The sequence below is a fragment of the Ptychodera flava genome, chromosome 19 (genome assembly GCF_041260155.1).
Source record: "Ptychodera flava strain L36383 chromosome 19, AS_Pfla_20210202, whole genome shotgun sequence".
Lineage (NCBI taxonomy): Eukaryota > Metazoa > Hemichordata > Enteropneusta > Ptychoderidae > Ptychodera > Ptychodera flava.
The window spans coordinates 35,850,558-35,867,247 of NC_091946.1; the positions used below are offsets into that span (position 1 = coordinate 35,850,558).

Consider the following 16,690-nt stretch of genomic DNA (forward strand, 5'->3'; position numbering starts at 1 on the left):
AGCTTCAAGCATGGCGTTCTATTTTGAGCGGAAGGGGATGGGTGCCAATAGATATTCCGACAAATAATTTATTGCGAAACTAAGATGCGATGAAATTTACCAATCGCGATGAGCATCTCGCGTCATTCGCGATTGCTTTCTCAATGATCGTCTTCAAGTTAACTTTTTCCAATTTACGCTTCCGAAAATTCTGTAGTTGTAAAAAAACTTTTTTTTGTTGGCGAAAGGGATCGCTGGATGCCGATTTCATATCACCTTTCCAAGATAAGCCCCCACAAAGATAGAGTAACAGAGAAAGTGTGTATACGTGTCATTTCCTGCGACTTATGGCATCAAGAATCGAATTCCGGTGGCGAGAAATGAACTTAGGAGTCCTGAGCGTAGACATTTCTGCGGTGTGAATTGAGTACTCTCCATATTTCGTTCGGGTTCTAAGTTTAGAATGACGGGATCATGACTACACGCATGCCCAATGTGATTCAAAAATCACGTTTATTGACTTGCTTTGAAACAAATGTTTCTCTTGATAAGTGTGAATGGGGTAAGTGTTTCCAAGTTATCAGAACCACAAAGAATTAAGTTACTTACAGTATTAAACGGGGTAAGGGTCACCATTTGGATTCTGTTCCATGAACTTTGATGATTTTTTTCCGTCTAACAGCCATTTTATGTCTTTGGTAATATTTTATTCATAAAAAATATTTTTCCCATACTGAGTTGATCGACTCCTGGGTAAGCAATCAAAGGGACATAAGTTATTATCATCATTTGATAGTCCCTGTATTGCCTCAGTATTGTCAGATTATTCTAACGATGGAATGTTTTAAATACATTGTAAGATTTGTGCTGGTCTCTGTACTGCTGCTTCTGTGCGTACCGGGGATTGACAAACCAGCGTGCTTAGCAAAGTTCAATCGGGAAAAGTTTAAAACTGGGAGAAACGATTTGAGAATATCCGGACATACAGAGATGCGGTCGTAGTTAATATTTATAAGTGGGGTTTTTAAAAACCCAAACCCCGTTCTCAGACTGTTAGACAGTGATACCATTGTTTGCCTTGTATCGAAAAAGTCCCATACGGAGTAAAACACAGAACTGGGTCTCAGTCAGCTGATGGACTACGACAGCACCGCTTGTAGCGTGGCAGCTTCACTTTCCCAAGGACGCATTGCTTCTGTATCGCTCCTAATGAAGTAACGCAATCCGTAGACATAACAATGCGTTGTTGAACTTACCAGAAATTTACCGGCCACATACTAGCAGCAAAACTTCCGGGGATGGAAATTGGTAACTCAGTACTCATTTTACTTATTATTTACAAGCGGAACCAACTGTCAAATTTCATTTTGTCTGTTTTATATGCTACAACCGGAATTAATAAATGAAAGTCTCTCTCTCTCTCTCTCTCTCTCTCTCTCTCTCTCTCTCTCTCTCTCTCTCTCTCCTCTCTCCTCTCTCCTCTCTCTCTCTCTCTCTCTCTCTCTCTCTCTCTCTCTCTCTCTCTCTCTCTCTCTCTCTCCAACTGAATGAAAGATGAATGGATATAATATTCAACTTAAGCCAAGTTTTCAGGGTAAGTGTATTACTTTTAAGCAATACAATGTGTTTTAAAGTACAGTAACATTGTCTCAACAATCAATTGAGAGAATTAAAATTCAGACACTCCATTCTATCCCGAAATAACGGCATCTTTACTTCAAAGATTCCCCGAAAACAAAGCATGCAAAGAGTTACACTCCAGCCATTGTAACAAACGACTTCCGAAGACTCGCGTGCGGCCGACAATATTTAGATACCAGATATCAGAGATTAGTTTATCGCATTTATATTCACAGGAAATTAATTAACCAGATTAAAACAAATAAAGTCGATCAAAATACACACAGAAACACAATTTGTTTATAAGTAGCATAAACATAAACTAATGCAAAACAACGGGACAGGGACCTGTTAATTAACGTATTGTAAAGAATTTGCCGAAAGTGTATCATGAAATATTCATGTGCCCTTTATCCTTCTATATTTTATTTGAATGCTTTTATTTTAGTAATTTTACTTTTATCATATATTCTGCATTATATCTAAATAAACAAAAGTTCACGCATCTAAACTTTGCTGATTACAAACAATAACAAAGAACATAAACAACTAACAAAAACAACTTTCAACTCCGGATCAATATACGGTGAAGTAATAACATGTTTATTCGCTTTGTTCTCCTGTATTGTTACTTTTTTTAAACAATTGCAGTTCAGTTGACATTCTCAGTTGCAGTATTTTCCTTGCGTTCGACAGTTGTTGGGGTAATTGTTAATAGAGCCAAACATGCGACGCCCCTGTTTTTTTCTCTTTGAGCATAAGGTGGGTCTTTTTCGTCATAACCGAGAAAACTGAACTTTAACTGGACACACTGGGTACTAGGAAACCTGTGAATTACACCGCAGTACCGCTGTGTCCGTTCTGAGTGACAGCGTACAGGTAGCGCATCAAAGTATGATATGAAACGCTTGCCCATCCAATGATGAACCGACCGCGACCGCGTCAAGCCCGTTGCGAGGGAACCAGCACAGCGCGCTGTGACAACCCAAGTCGACACCAGTCAACGCGTCCAGTGAGCTCGAACCGTTATGCTTCGTTAGTCACGGCTTTTAACAAGCGTATGGAACGGGGGATATTCGTACGTACAATAACATATAGGGAGAGTCTCGTAGATTTTCAAGCACAGCTCCAGTGTCCCTCGTGGGAATACCGGTGTCGACTTACGAAAACTTTGATAATCAGCGTAACCGATAGCTACAATATATTAGGTCCACTTCTCCCGTCGTTACAGACGATCGAGTCAAGCAGCTGACAATTTTTGGAAAGCATACACGCCCGTTTAGCACCCGAATCGGGCAGTTAGCGCTCCCAGAGATATATGAGAACGGCAAGTCTGCAGCAAACGGGCCCTGGTCGTCCCTCCGATAACCGATTTCGCATTTTTTACACAGAAATTTTAATATCTCGAAGTTCCACCGTTATTGTTATGCAGATTCCAATTGTTTCTATTGTTGAGCGCGTTTTCATCGGCCATCAATCACAGCGATGGGCTGATGAAACGCCGAAACTCTAGAAAACCGGGTGTCACGCTCGATTAAGCAAATATGATATGACGAGTGGTAGGTGGGAGCGAATAAAAATTGAAACTGAAAAGCGTAGAGCGATAAGATCGGATGATAGACTGTGATACTAAGAAGTATACTGATTGTCAATAGATAGAGGAACAACTGTGTAACTTGCATGGTTATATGTTATCTTTATTTGTATTTCTTTTATCATTCCACTTTGGCGTTATCGCCAAAAAATAATTTTCTGAGGAAAAGTATTCAACAAGTCAAGAAAAAACTCAACACAAACTTTGACCGGTAAAAATAAATTATTCTTGTTTCTTTCCGGTGATATTTTTTGTTATTGCATCGCGTTGAACTCACTTGCATAAAAAATGGCTGTTTTGAATCGGAATGGAATTATGCAGACAGAAATATCGGATATTTAATGGCGATAAATACATGACAAATGTACTGATACGTATGTAGCAACGCCAGTACACATACACAGCGTTACGTATGGGTACACGCGGACACAAACATACGGACAAGTACACACATTGTGCATGCATACATGCATGCATTCGTGCCTAAAATGATACATACATGTATGTGCATGCATGCACGTACGCACGCATGCACACATACATACATACATACATACATACATACATACATACATACATACATACATACATACATACATACATACATACATACATACATACATACATACAGACGGGCAATCAGGCAGATAAAAACGCAACTCAAATGAGAGAGACTAGTTTTATGTGTCGTATAAGGCGCTTACTGTACAGAATGACAAACGATAACTAAAGTTTTTCAAAAGCTCTTAATTCGTTTCAATCGTCGCCGTATCATTTGTAAGTCAATAAAGTGTTCATCATCATCGTCTTGAGACATCTCTGAGGATTTTGGATTCTCCCGGAGGACACAGAAACAACTGAGTCTTTAGGTCAATAACGCGGAAAGCGGTTTTCTTTCCCTTTTTTTTCAGTTGCTCCCTGAATGTTCGCTTGTGGATCAATCAGGCCGTGTTTTAATAATTTGTCACAAGCCGACCCCGGAGATACTATTTCACGTACGACACGATAATGACTGACGAGGTGTCAAACGGAGCCGCGGCTTGGAAGTTTTTAAACGACCACGAACTCATTGAAATTCCGTCATTAGCATACTAAGAGCACTCTGGATGAATGCTAAAAATTGAACCGTTACATCACCTCTCACAAATACACATAAATCAACTCAGCCAAAATTATTCATTACTCAATTCGGCCACCGCAAAATTCGATAGTGGTGTCGTTCGGCTGATGGTAAAAACACTGCATGCCGTGAAAACTAGTACACTTTCATCAAACTTTAAATTTGTTCTTCGCTTTTGACTTTTGGCGCGATTTGGATGTTTGACTTGATTTCGTATAGTCCTGTGACTTTCACAGACGAAGCCGACAGTCGACCCTCTGTGGGTCGGGCCTTCAACGCGGGAAAAAGTGCAAAAAATCTCCAAAAACTGTATCTTCTCATAAGCTTCTAAGTTTAGCGCATTTCTTATTCTTGCGTGTAATCGACTTTAATCTTTCCGAAATAACATTCAATTTCACCATACACAAAATTATCAAAAGCTCCCGACGGTCACAGATTTGAAAATCTCAAGAAACAATGGTATTTTTGAAAGCCATGTGCCATTAGCCTTCAGCAAGAAAACAGTGCCTTCCTCGGCTTATTTCGACAAAAAAGTCGCCTTAAAATAGAGTTGATTCTTTCCACTGGTCGTTTCCAGACCCCTGTAGATGTATACCGATTGTTTTAAAATATTAACGCTGTTGAGTTCGATTTTTCCTAAGTTTTCGTCCCCGGGGTATGTCGAACTCCTGTATTTAGCATCTCATTCTGAAACGAACCCTTTACGATGTCAGGCCATGCTCCGTCGCCGAGCTGTATAAGTATACCCCGCGGTGACGTCGACATCAGAACTTGCCGGTCGTGAGACGAAACCCATTTGCTCTTCTCTCTCTATAGTTTTTTAAACACGAGAGGCAATGCTGGCCTCTTTGTTTCTTATCGGACGTTGGATTGAATGAATCGAGAACTTGAGAATGCTGCTCCTCTCGAACGATGAAACAGTATCAAAGAAGTACAGTTCCAAAATTATTTGAATGTGAGAACGTATCACAGTAACAAATGTTCGTTACCAACATTACACATGCACTGGTATTGGTATTAGTTATACAGCAATATCAGGAGAACACCACGCGTGAATGTTTAGCTAATTATTAATTGGGTATATCTCACAAATGAGTAAAAGAAATTTACTATTAAGGTATTTAAAGGTTTCTTTCTTCTAATCAACTCTCAGGTAAATATTAGCAGTCTATTAAGACGTTAAAATATTGTTTTATCTTATTCAATTTTATTGTATTCATCGAATTTAGAAAAAATTCACATGTTTATAATGGCTGTGATGTTTACTTCAACTATGACGTCATTAGAATGAAATTCAAAGAACAAATATCCGTAACATTCATCAATTGTTTACATGTTTTTGTAATTGTCCTCTTCAGTTCATTCCCTTCGGTTCCCCCTACAGCCTGTGAAAATGCCCAGTATTTGGCTTTTTCAACATTGCTCGTAGAAATACCACAGTGATGTTGAGAAATAAATATAGAAACATACTACTCTTCGGTTGAAATTGCCAAATCAAGACGAACGACAGTCTAGCGATCCATACAAATGGAAGAATGAACCGTGCTGGGTATCCAATGCAACCTGCGGATGTAGATTTCTTGCCAGAATTTTGAGCAGTTAACTATTACGACCATGTTTCAAAAAAAGACGAAGTTGTCGAAACAAGATATTAAAGTCGTTTCATTTGCAGTGAGTGTCACACTGTTTCATTAAACCGACAACAAGTGACAGTCAGTAAATTACTGGTGAAAAAGAAACACGGTAAAGCATCAGCGTCAGTTCCGTAGTCTGCACTGAAAACTAGATGCATTGTGATGCCATGATCGACAGTGAATGCTGTGCCATCGGCAATACGAAGAAATTAAGCAGAGAGAGAGAGAGAGAGAGAGAGAGAGAGAGAGAGAGAGAGAGAGAGAGAGAGAGAGAGAGAAAGAGACGCATGGACAACCGTGTCGTTGTCGATTATTTGATCAGACTACGTGGGTCACCTTGGAGACTAACTTACGAGTTGACTATTGATTCCTCTTATTTTTGTACGAATCCAGCATCCAAGCCTAACCTTTGGTCAACCCTACTTACTATTCGGGTCATGTATTTTGCCACTTGCGATGGCCAGCGACGGTATTTATTGCATTGAATGAAAACCCCTCGTCGAAGGAGATTGTGTCACTGTTGGTCCTTGACCAATATAAAATAAAAACTCGACCAACTTTCCAAAGCGAAGAACAGAACAGTCTCACAACAGCAACCCCACTCGATCGTGCACACACCTGGGTTTCGTAATCTAAACACAGGTGCACGTAAGAGTTTATGTAAGATTTACACAACGGATCAGTTTTACGATTCCATTGTATCGGTACTACCTCCTGAACCATCGACGCTACCGCAAATTAATTTTGTATCATTTTAAAGAGTCACAGAAATAAAATCATTCATCGCTTGATATAAATGATCGAAACATGAAAAGTTTGCCAAACAGTCAATCTCTCGTCACAAGCTGACGAAAGAGATAGAGACAGCTATAAATTAACATCTCGCAAACGAAGAGGAAAATACAATTTTCCGTGTAATAGGGCTAGATGATTGAATTACTGCATTTAATCTGAGAACAGCGCAAACACTTCAAATCAAAGCTCGACTGGCATTGCTTTATTTTTTGGAGAATTCGTGGTCCTGGGTCATTAAAAATCATACAATTAAGGCTATCACGCATAACAATAATGATATTTGGACAAGTTGACTTTATTTCGCACGATGCAGTTGATCAAGAATCCACACGCGCTGAGAGGAATATTGTATTTGACAGAGAAATCATGTTTTCCAATTTTCATTTCTGAAAGTAGTCGCTCAAAAGTCGAAACTAATTATCCGCCGTAATTAAATTTCATTGTACTTTATCAATTTACTTGTAATTATAGCATTAATTTGAAAATGAACATATTTACAGGTATTTATGATGACACTTTCTGTGTCATCAAAATGAATGAAATATGCAAATAAGAGGGACATAGATGCATTTTATATGGAAATTTAAACAATGAGTAAATACGCTCTTTTGTTGTGAAACGGGAGAAAATCTTTAAATTAATCTGACAAATTAACATTTGCATTTTGTTAAAGTAATTAATCAATGAATTTCTCTCTATTTGATTCCAGGTCTGCGATGATTGCAGATTGAATATGAACTATCACACTTGTTTAATTACAAAAATAATCACGAAATCATTTATGAACGATAGATGTAATTAAAATCTTACGACAAAGCTTATTCGAGACACACGGAACAAAATTGTGAGTTTTTTCTATCGATAATTTTAAATGCGCATTGAAGAGAGTTAACAGTATCTGTAACTATAAACAGTTATAATGCGAAAAGTACACAATGGAGTGCAATCAATTTTTTGCCTTTTGTTCGGGGTTAGTTTTTAATCCTAGAAATATATGAAAAGCGAGCGTTTAAAAGATTATGACGAAACGTCAGTTTTGTACAGGTGCTCAGATCGTTGAGATGTAACATAGTTAATGTTTCCGATGGGCTTCAATCGCCAGGACGACAAACTATCACGCAACAGGTCCATCAACAGAGACGATACAATTCGTGAACTTTTGATGTCGTCAACAATTGCGAGGGACTCGTGGTTCTGTTAGTTTTACCCTCTTTTCATCAGTCGATAACTTTCTGTCTAATAATTCAACCTTTTCTTGTTAATTAACAAGCTTTTGCAGAAAGGAATCGATGCCTGTGTCACAAGGTCTCAGAATGCTTGCCGATAACACCGGCTTTTTTATTCTCGCGAAGTGCTCCCCTTTTCTTCGCAGTGGAATTGTTGGTGCCCCCTTGTATGTAATCGCATTTATGCCGGCGAATTATCGATCGAGCCCCGTACGAGTGAGCGAAACCATCGGACAAAGGCGACTCCATCGATCGCTACGAGTCATTTACAGTAGACTAAACAAGGGGTTGTAGGATTCATACAGCTTGCATAAGACCAGCTTAATATTGGATCATATGGAGCGATAAATTTTCTCTCATTTCATATTTGTCATATGTGGATAAAGATAAGAATCAACGCCATGAATCTTGATGAGATGTGATCGATTTCTGATGCCCGTTTATAAAGGGCTGGGTGTATGCATTTCATTCCATTTCATTGATGTAATCTTCATCTTCGGGGTAATAGTTTTCAAAATTAAAAGTCACTTTTACGTGAGTTTCATGTCAAGATTTTGTGCTGTGTTGTTTTTGACGTATGTGCGTCGAGTGCCTTAGTATAGTTCACCCGTGCTGCGAGCGCTCCCAATATACGCCATCTTGAAATTGGTCAAACACTTCGGAAATTTCACACCATGTCGATTGCTATAGCAACCGCGGTGGTTATGTCAATTGTAGAGTGCTTTATATGCTGTAGCCTTTCGCTTGGACGGCCGTCCCACCTGTTTGAATATTAGTCTAAACGTCGCTCAGCTACAGTGCAGTCAACTGGCCGTGTCATGGCAAACACTTCGAGAAACGTAAAGTATGAAATCAACAACAATAGGTGGCTTTTTTTGAAAGCATATCAATTGCAGTGCCAGGCTCGGTCAAACGAACCGTTCGCACAGGTCCGTTTACAAAATACGTTATCACGTAAAAGAAATGTTGACGCATGTTTTAACCCTTTCTTTTACTGATAACTTGTCGACTCACTCCGTTTTTCTTTTTGAACGGGCAGATCATATGCGATCGGTTTGTAGAAACGTGAATGACATGAGCAAGTGAAACGGTGTGAATGATCATCCACACTCCACACGTGAATCTCTGAAACAGCATACCTGAGAGAGTGGGCAAAGAAAATCACAAAATCATGCAACTAATTGACACCTTCCGAGTAAAGTTTGCCCGGAACCAAGCCCTTCCTTCCCCCTATAGCGCAGGATAAATATATGAACTTTGACCTATTTATTGAAATTCATGTTCGGCGAAATGTTTTTGTCGATATCTCGGTGTGCGCCACTGCTCACTCCTATAGGTGAACACATTTGGACGCTATCAGTGGTGACGAATTTTCATTATATCTCCTTATGGTTGATACGAACGACTTAAAACAGAGTAAAAACATATCAGAACAGACTGACTGTCCTTTTAGCTGTTAGCCAGTCTATTTGTTTACATTTATCAATTAAAGTCACAATTATTGACTTAAAATTAATATCCAAGGTAGTATTAAAATGGGTTCCATCTTTGAGTGACCGGGCTCGGGTATTGATGAATATTGTGCCATGAAGATCTAATAGCGTAAGCTATGTCATGTTATGTTATGTTGTGGATGTTACTGAACGATGGACGTGGAGTTACTGTGACAGTGACAGCAATGTTGTCCCTCCTCTCTATTGTGTGCCATGGTAAAGTTCACAAAAACTCAACATACAAGTTCACTTAACTTTAAACTTTCCTTCCGAGAGATCTACAACGTCGAAAGGGGAATAGAGGTTTGATCAGGTGAAGAAAATGCCATACACAAAGAAAACCTAATGGTAGAATCCATATATTGTGATAGATCCAACATCTAGTCTTGCTCATCCGACATAACTCATCTAAAAGGGGGCATTCAACGGGAAACTGTCATCCGACAAACAAACTAATTAGCGGGCACTCTGGATGAAGTTGTTACAAACAGATCCCCTTCCCGGTGTCCATTGTTATTGGGGTATGGGCGATCCAGCTGTCAACAGCGCGGTCGAGAGCTCAGCCCTTAGGAACACGGCACGGGAGACGGCCCCTCGATTCACAGCAGCGGGGTTGCCGTCGATTGACAATCTCCCTAAGTCGACCTCATATTTTTCTTTTCTCTGTAAGAGCTCCAACCTGTCAGCGCTGCCATCACTTTTAATCTCGCGTTTTTTATTAATGTGTAGTCATGGCAACGGTTGTTTAATTACCGTGCAAACGGCCATGGGAGAGCTGACTCTGTTTTTCCGGGAGAGCACAAATCATGACGATCTGTCCCCGGGGCTTTTTTCTGTCTTGTTCTCTTCGCTCTGAACAAATACCACAAGGGTAAAATCCACGCCCCTAAATATAGGATTATCTTGGTATTTTTTTTTATTCCGCACGTTAACTTTAACAGTGAACTTGAAAATTTACAAGGACAAGTGAAAAAATGTGGTAGGTCTACGCCGACAGTGCGAGTCATGTCTGCTCAGATTGTCAAAGTAATTAATTTATGCATATCTACCAAGTTAAAAACTGTAGATAAAGTTCAACTTCTCTAAATGCAAAATGTACATAGATGGTATGTTCTGTGTTATTATATTGGGTTTTCAAAAGGATAATACAACTTAGAACTAGCGCAGAATTCGTTAAAATCTCTCTCTCTCTCTCTCTCTCTCTCTCTCTCTCTCTCTCTCTCTGATCCAACGCACCTTGCACATGATAAGCCCATGAAAGAGCTAAGTGCCATTATATCAGACAGGTCAAGTATTTTTGCACGGTTCCCCTCATGCAAAAATCGCTTGTTTAAACTTTTTTATATCGCTGTGTTTGTTGCATTGTGTACCTTGCCCGATACTCTCCGATGTTGTAGGGGAACCCTACGCTCACACACATCAGCTTTCTGATGCGAACGCGTGTTTGATGTCACACCTACACGGAAACATGCTACAATTTCTTATTAAAATATTTCTGACACAAATTACAGCGTGTACAAATTACCGAACATTTTGCACTTTGAGAAACATCGCCAAGATTTGCCAAAGCTCGGTCTAAATCGAGAGTCATCGTCAAAGCGACCGACTGTCGGAATAAACCCTACAACTTCAAAGTTCCAGAGCATGCAAAAACTAAAATCGACCTCTATATCATTAAAGCAAAGACTAATTCCCACCATTCTGCTTTTTTATTTTGTTTATCGTCTCAATGCTGTGTATTTTGAGTATTCTGCCATCACATCTTTCCAAATTAAACAATTGCACACAAATTAGAGAGTGAAAATATGTTTCCATTTTTAAACAAAAAAATTATGCTGGTTCGTTAGTAAATCTTAATGCTGGTACTATTACTCCAATATTGATTTTTATCAGACAATCACAGAATACGTCTCTTTCTATTCACTTCAAAGGGATAGGGGTAGCTAAAGAGGATGCGAATGTTATGAATAGATCGACTTTGAATTAACACGCCTTAATCAACTCATAGACACCAGCGTCAAGTTGAAAGACGACATAGTGCTAAGCTTCAAAACTGTCATAGCTGAATGTTCTGTGCGACAGAAATATTTTACACTGGCTCCACACTGTGACCACGTCACATATCTCTCTGAAGTTTCCATGTGTAGTACGAGGTTTTCAGTCGTTATTGTTGTCTTTTTTTCACTTGAATCAACAGCTGATAACAAAAGATGAAATATGAATATTGTATGTGTTCATTGTTTTCATTTTAACGTGCAGCGTTGGCTTCGAGCTAACTGTTGACTTTTGCAAAGTCTGATGAAATTATATTGGAGAAATGTGGATGTTTTTTAGGCTTAAATCAAACGGAATCGGTATGTCAATTTCAACTTGACATCAAACATAAATATCAGCATTTTCTCCCGTCCAAAGTTGACAATTTAAAGTTTCCCAGTCTAGAATCAGAAACTCAGCCATCTGTGGCCCTCGATTGAGGAATATTTCACCGGCAAAAAACCACTATGACCATTGTAGGTTAGAGTACTCCGACATCTTGCGTGGGAATCAAAGTTTTGGCAACCAGCAAGCGAACCTCGTTTACGATTGATAAGGGATCTCACCCTATGTCTTGATGCCTCTCGTCATTTCTTTTGATGAACACTCTAATATTTTTTAAAAATTTACAACTCTTTGTCGTGTGTTATTTTTCTTTGGCAAAATGAAGTGTCCGACTGACTAAATGCTACTCTAATTCGCCTAAATGGCTCCCTCTGTGAGAGTGTACCTCGAACAATAATCTAGAAATACGGCTTGTATCACGTGCAAATTTACCCATACGCTTCCGATCTCTAAATTGGTTGCTGAACAAAATTTTCTTTATTTTAGTCCCCTTTCTTCATTTTTAACATTCATAACCTTCATTATGTTCAGCCTTTAAAGGCGTTTAATTTATAGGGTCTGTAAGCTCATCCACTAGTTACATATGCATGGTCTAGCTGGAGTCGCAAGATAAAATCTGTTGGACTCTGTCTGAGCTTATGGGAGGTATTATTCCGATGATGTCGGTAACTGTAATGGGACTCAGTTAATAATTCATGGCGAATCGGCGGGGACCATTTAAACGGCTACACACCGAAGCCGGCATATGAATTGACGATGGCTACGAAGGGCGGCAACGCGCAAATTCATTAGCGGCAATATTTCGACCCGGTGCATTTTAATAAATATCCAGGTTTTTTCGAAGTATAGTGAGAATGTACATTTCAAACGGGGCTCTGGCTTATGGACCTCACTCAGTCTGGCTCGTCTAGTCGGCGATGCTGTAGCCCATCGCCACTGCCTTGCGTACGTGTCAATTCCCAACACGTACAGGCAATATATTAGAAGCTATAATGCAACGAAGGCAAACAGCAACATGCCGGATATGGGTCCGTGATGCTGAAGAAATGCGCAAATTGAAAAGTTATGAACTTGAGACAAATAATGTACCGAAAAGGGGATTAAACAGTCTGTAAATGTATGGACCCTTTGTGTGTATGAAAACCCGGCGTCGACATTAATTTCTATCAATTGAAACTTAGATATTAGCCGGGCACGGCGTACAAAATGCGGAATTTATCAGGAGTTAGCGAAAGTGACATGAAGTGAAATATACAGAGCGTGAGTCGTGATTGATTCCTTGCGAGAAGAAAAGAAATCGGAAGGAAAAGGCCCAGGAAAAAGGCAAAGGAAAAAAACAATAGCACGGTGAAATTAAAAAAACTGGTTGTTCGAATGCTTGGGCAGAAAGACCTTAAAAAATATCTTTGTACACTCGGGAAGAATATGGTTGAATGTCCGTGGTAATCTGCCGCACAGACGACAACGCTGAAAGATTCAGCCAAAGATGCTTTATGTTATTGAGTGGTGCCAATCAAACATCGTGCTGAAAATCAACACGACATGACATGATCGGATTACAAAGTTTCAGTAACGCTTAGTAAATTGATAGTGCATGGTGATCGAAAAAGGTGAATGCTTGAAGTGGCTTGTATTTTCTGGATGGCCGTGCTTCGATTCCTTTCATTATTTATAAAATTTAATGTTTGGTCAAATATATTTAGTGATTTATTAATGCTCATGTTAATTACAACGTGCGATCTTTCCTTGCAATGTCTCTGTTTAATTAGCATTGTTTGTTCAATGAGCGCATTTTGCACAGTTATTTACAGTTGCAAAATCAGTATTTGCAGGTCGAGGCTCGACTAACATTCTGCGGGCTTCTGTTAAGTTGATTTATTTGAAATCCGGAAAATTCATGTCAAGCGCTGACTTCATAACAGGAAAGCCATCTCATTGTAGGATTAACATTGCGTAACGATTTCCACAGTTGTCTTGTTAGTTACCTGGAATCATGGATTTGGGGAACAGGGAAAGTATCATAAATATTGAACCGGTAACCTGTGAACAAGGTTGACTGAATTACAAGGACTCTATTAGAAATACTTCGGAGTTTTATTTCAGGCAAGCCATGGAGATGTCACGCAAGAACCGCTGCCCATCGACTGCGAGCGGGTATTGAATGATGATGCAGGGACGAATTTCAGATGCAACAGACTCGGAAAGATTGCGGCCCAGCTCAGTAAAGCTTCCCCTTTCACGTGTCAGGTTTGAATCTGAGCGTGGCCTCTGCTAGTCATGGCCATACACACAGGCCAAGCTAGAAAGTCGCATACAGAAGTCTTGTGACACGATGAACTGACGACGGTGTGTCACGGGCGATAAACTGGCGTCGGTTTGTCACGAGCGATGTACCGGCGTGTCCGTGGGTCACGGGCGGTTACTGGCGTGTCTGTGGGTCACGGGCGAACTACTGACACCCGTGTGTCATATGCACACGTGAAAAGCTAACAAAATATTTGGAAGATTCGCTCGCCTACACAAAGTCCACCAGGACCATCTCCTGTCTCCCGAATTCCCGGCCACAAAGACGGAATGGAGATAATGATGAATCGGAAAAGAACGCAAATGAAAAGTAATACAGCACACTTACTCGCGCAATCCAAGTTCTCGTCTTAAATGTTCGCATCTTTTATGGCCTCTTTTTTTCTTTGAAAATTTCTAAAGCAAAAGCATTAATTTCGTCGACTTTGAAATCCCATCTGGAGAACTTTTTATCCACACGTTGTCAATTCCCACGACCAACACTGTTAACTCCTAATAGGCTTAATTAAATATTCAGGAGGGAGTTTGGGAGCTGTCGATGAGATGCGGCGTTCGTGGACGATTTCAATTCGAGCGAGACTTTGAAAAACATGTTCCGTACTTACTCATAAACACAATTCGACACATTAAATACATGTGGGAACAGACACACAACGTACGAGATGAAATATACCATGCTAGGAGTATTGTTATGAACTGACTCTCGGCAAAGAAAAACAATCCGGCGCTATCCATTAAGAAAACAACAACTTCTCCTCGTCGCTGTGACTGATACATCCTGAAAAGAAAGAAAAACGGGGGAACTATCGCTGGTGTGTCACCAAACTCCGGGGCTGTGTCAAGGTACTCGGCAAAGATAGTACAAAGAACGGCAAACTATATGCAAAAATATGCACCACTTCTCGGTCATGTGAATAGAGAGAAGGCAGAACCTCTCAGACCCGAAGAAAAAATTCGCCTCTTGTCATCTCCGACGTTTGAACATGTCAATAAAAAACCCATGTTGAAAGCGGACATTCTTTCCACTGAAACATACATCTTTGACGTACGACTTACCGGCGATGTGCGTGCGTTCCACCACCGACGTATATCGCAGAAAGTTGGTAGAATCCGGGGAGATTTGAATGGGACAGCATTTTTTCTCTCTGCCGTTTTCCACGGTACTACACGCTCTCCTCCACGGCAAGAAAATGAATGAATGCACTGCAGCAGATCGTATATCCCCGCATTGCCCCGTCGTACCTAGTCCAAGACATAAGTTTGACTGTATCCTTCGTTACTAGTAATTTCCCTCAAATAACCGGTCCCTTAATCAAGACACAGTACTTAAATGCAATGTTATTGCACACCAGTGGGTTTTTGGCAAGTTTTATTTGCTATACTGGTTCATTTTTCGCGCTCAGCTAGCTGGCTAACCAGCGGCTGTACATAGAGGCTGCCCATCGCGCAGGCCCCATCCATCATTACCAATAGAGTCTCCGTCGTGTGCAGTAAATATTGCTGTTTTGGTTTCATGAGTGATTAAGTCCACGCCGCGAAGGGAGTCCGAGTTGCCAGGTCTTCTCAGCACCCTTCCTCCGCTGCTGTCCGCACGAGTGAATCGTCAAGTCGCTGGATAAGTGGGCCGTCACACTGAGCCAATAAATGTCGATTGTGGCTGTGGTTAGGAACGCTGGGGTAATCTCGTGGGGACTTTAATGAGAAATTCTCACTCGGGGACGGACGCTAATGAAACACCTCCAATGAAGGGTCTAAAAATTAGTTTTTTTGGCCTGGGAGGAGGGAAGAAAAGTCCGAAGGAGTTTGATTTCCTTAAAGGGTGGTTCCACTGATCGAGCAACCAACCCCCATGGTTGGAATACCAATGGCCGATTTTGTTCATTGTTATTCGAATTTTGCACGAGATGTTTTCCTAAGGTAAAAGCTGCAGGCGGTTGTAATGAGTAGCAGAGCGTCTCAATAGCTTTATGAGACACATCTAGTGCTGGTATTCTTAGCAATTTCAACCTGTCGACGCCAGTTCCACCATTAATAAAGAAACAAAGTTACTCCGCGCAAACGCTTCAAAACCGACTAAGTGAGAAATATTGCCGCAATAAAAGGCGCTGCATTGCTTCTCTGTATACAGCCTGCCAAATTTAATATCTTCTTTTTAGTTAGCTATTATATTGAGAGTTATGACAAGGAAATACTAATAAAAGATTTCGTATGAACGGCTGGTATGCACCTCAACCTAGGCCCCAACATCCATAAAAGTCGTCGATTTATCATAATTTGTTCTTTTCTTATTCGAGAAGCCATGACGTCTACCGGTACACGCACAGAAATTCATACACCATGCTTGATGTACAGGTGGAGATTGCAGACAACTTACAATGGTGACATTTACGGTGATACACACGCACAAAGTACATACATACATACATACATACATACATACATACATACATACATACATACATACATACATACATACATACATACATACATACATACATACATACATACATACATACATACATACATACATACATACATATATGCAT

At 40.2% G+C, this 16,690-nt stretch overlaps 1 long non-coding RNA gene across 1 annotated transcript in view; it reads right to left on the minus strand.

The window, feature by feature from the left end:
• The window catches only part of LOC139119400 (uncharacterized), an 89,234-nt gene extending 73,942 nt beyond the window's left edge, over positions 1-15,292 (minus strand). Inside the window, exon 1 of the long non-coding RNA XR_011548919.1 lies at positions 15,201-15,292. This is a non-coding gene — a long non-coding RNA (uncharacterized lncRNA). The remainder of the gene's footprint in view (positions 1-15,200) is intronic.
• Between the last annotated feature and the right edge of the window lie 1,398 nt (positions 15,293-16,690).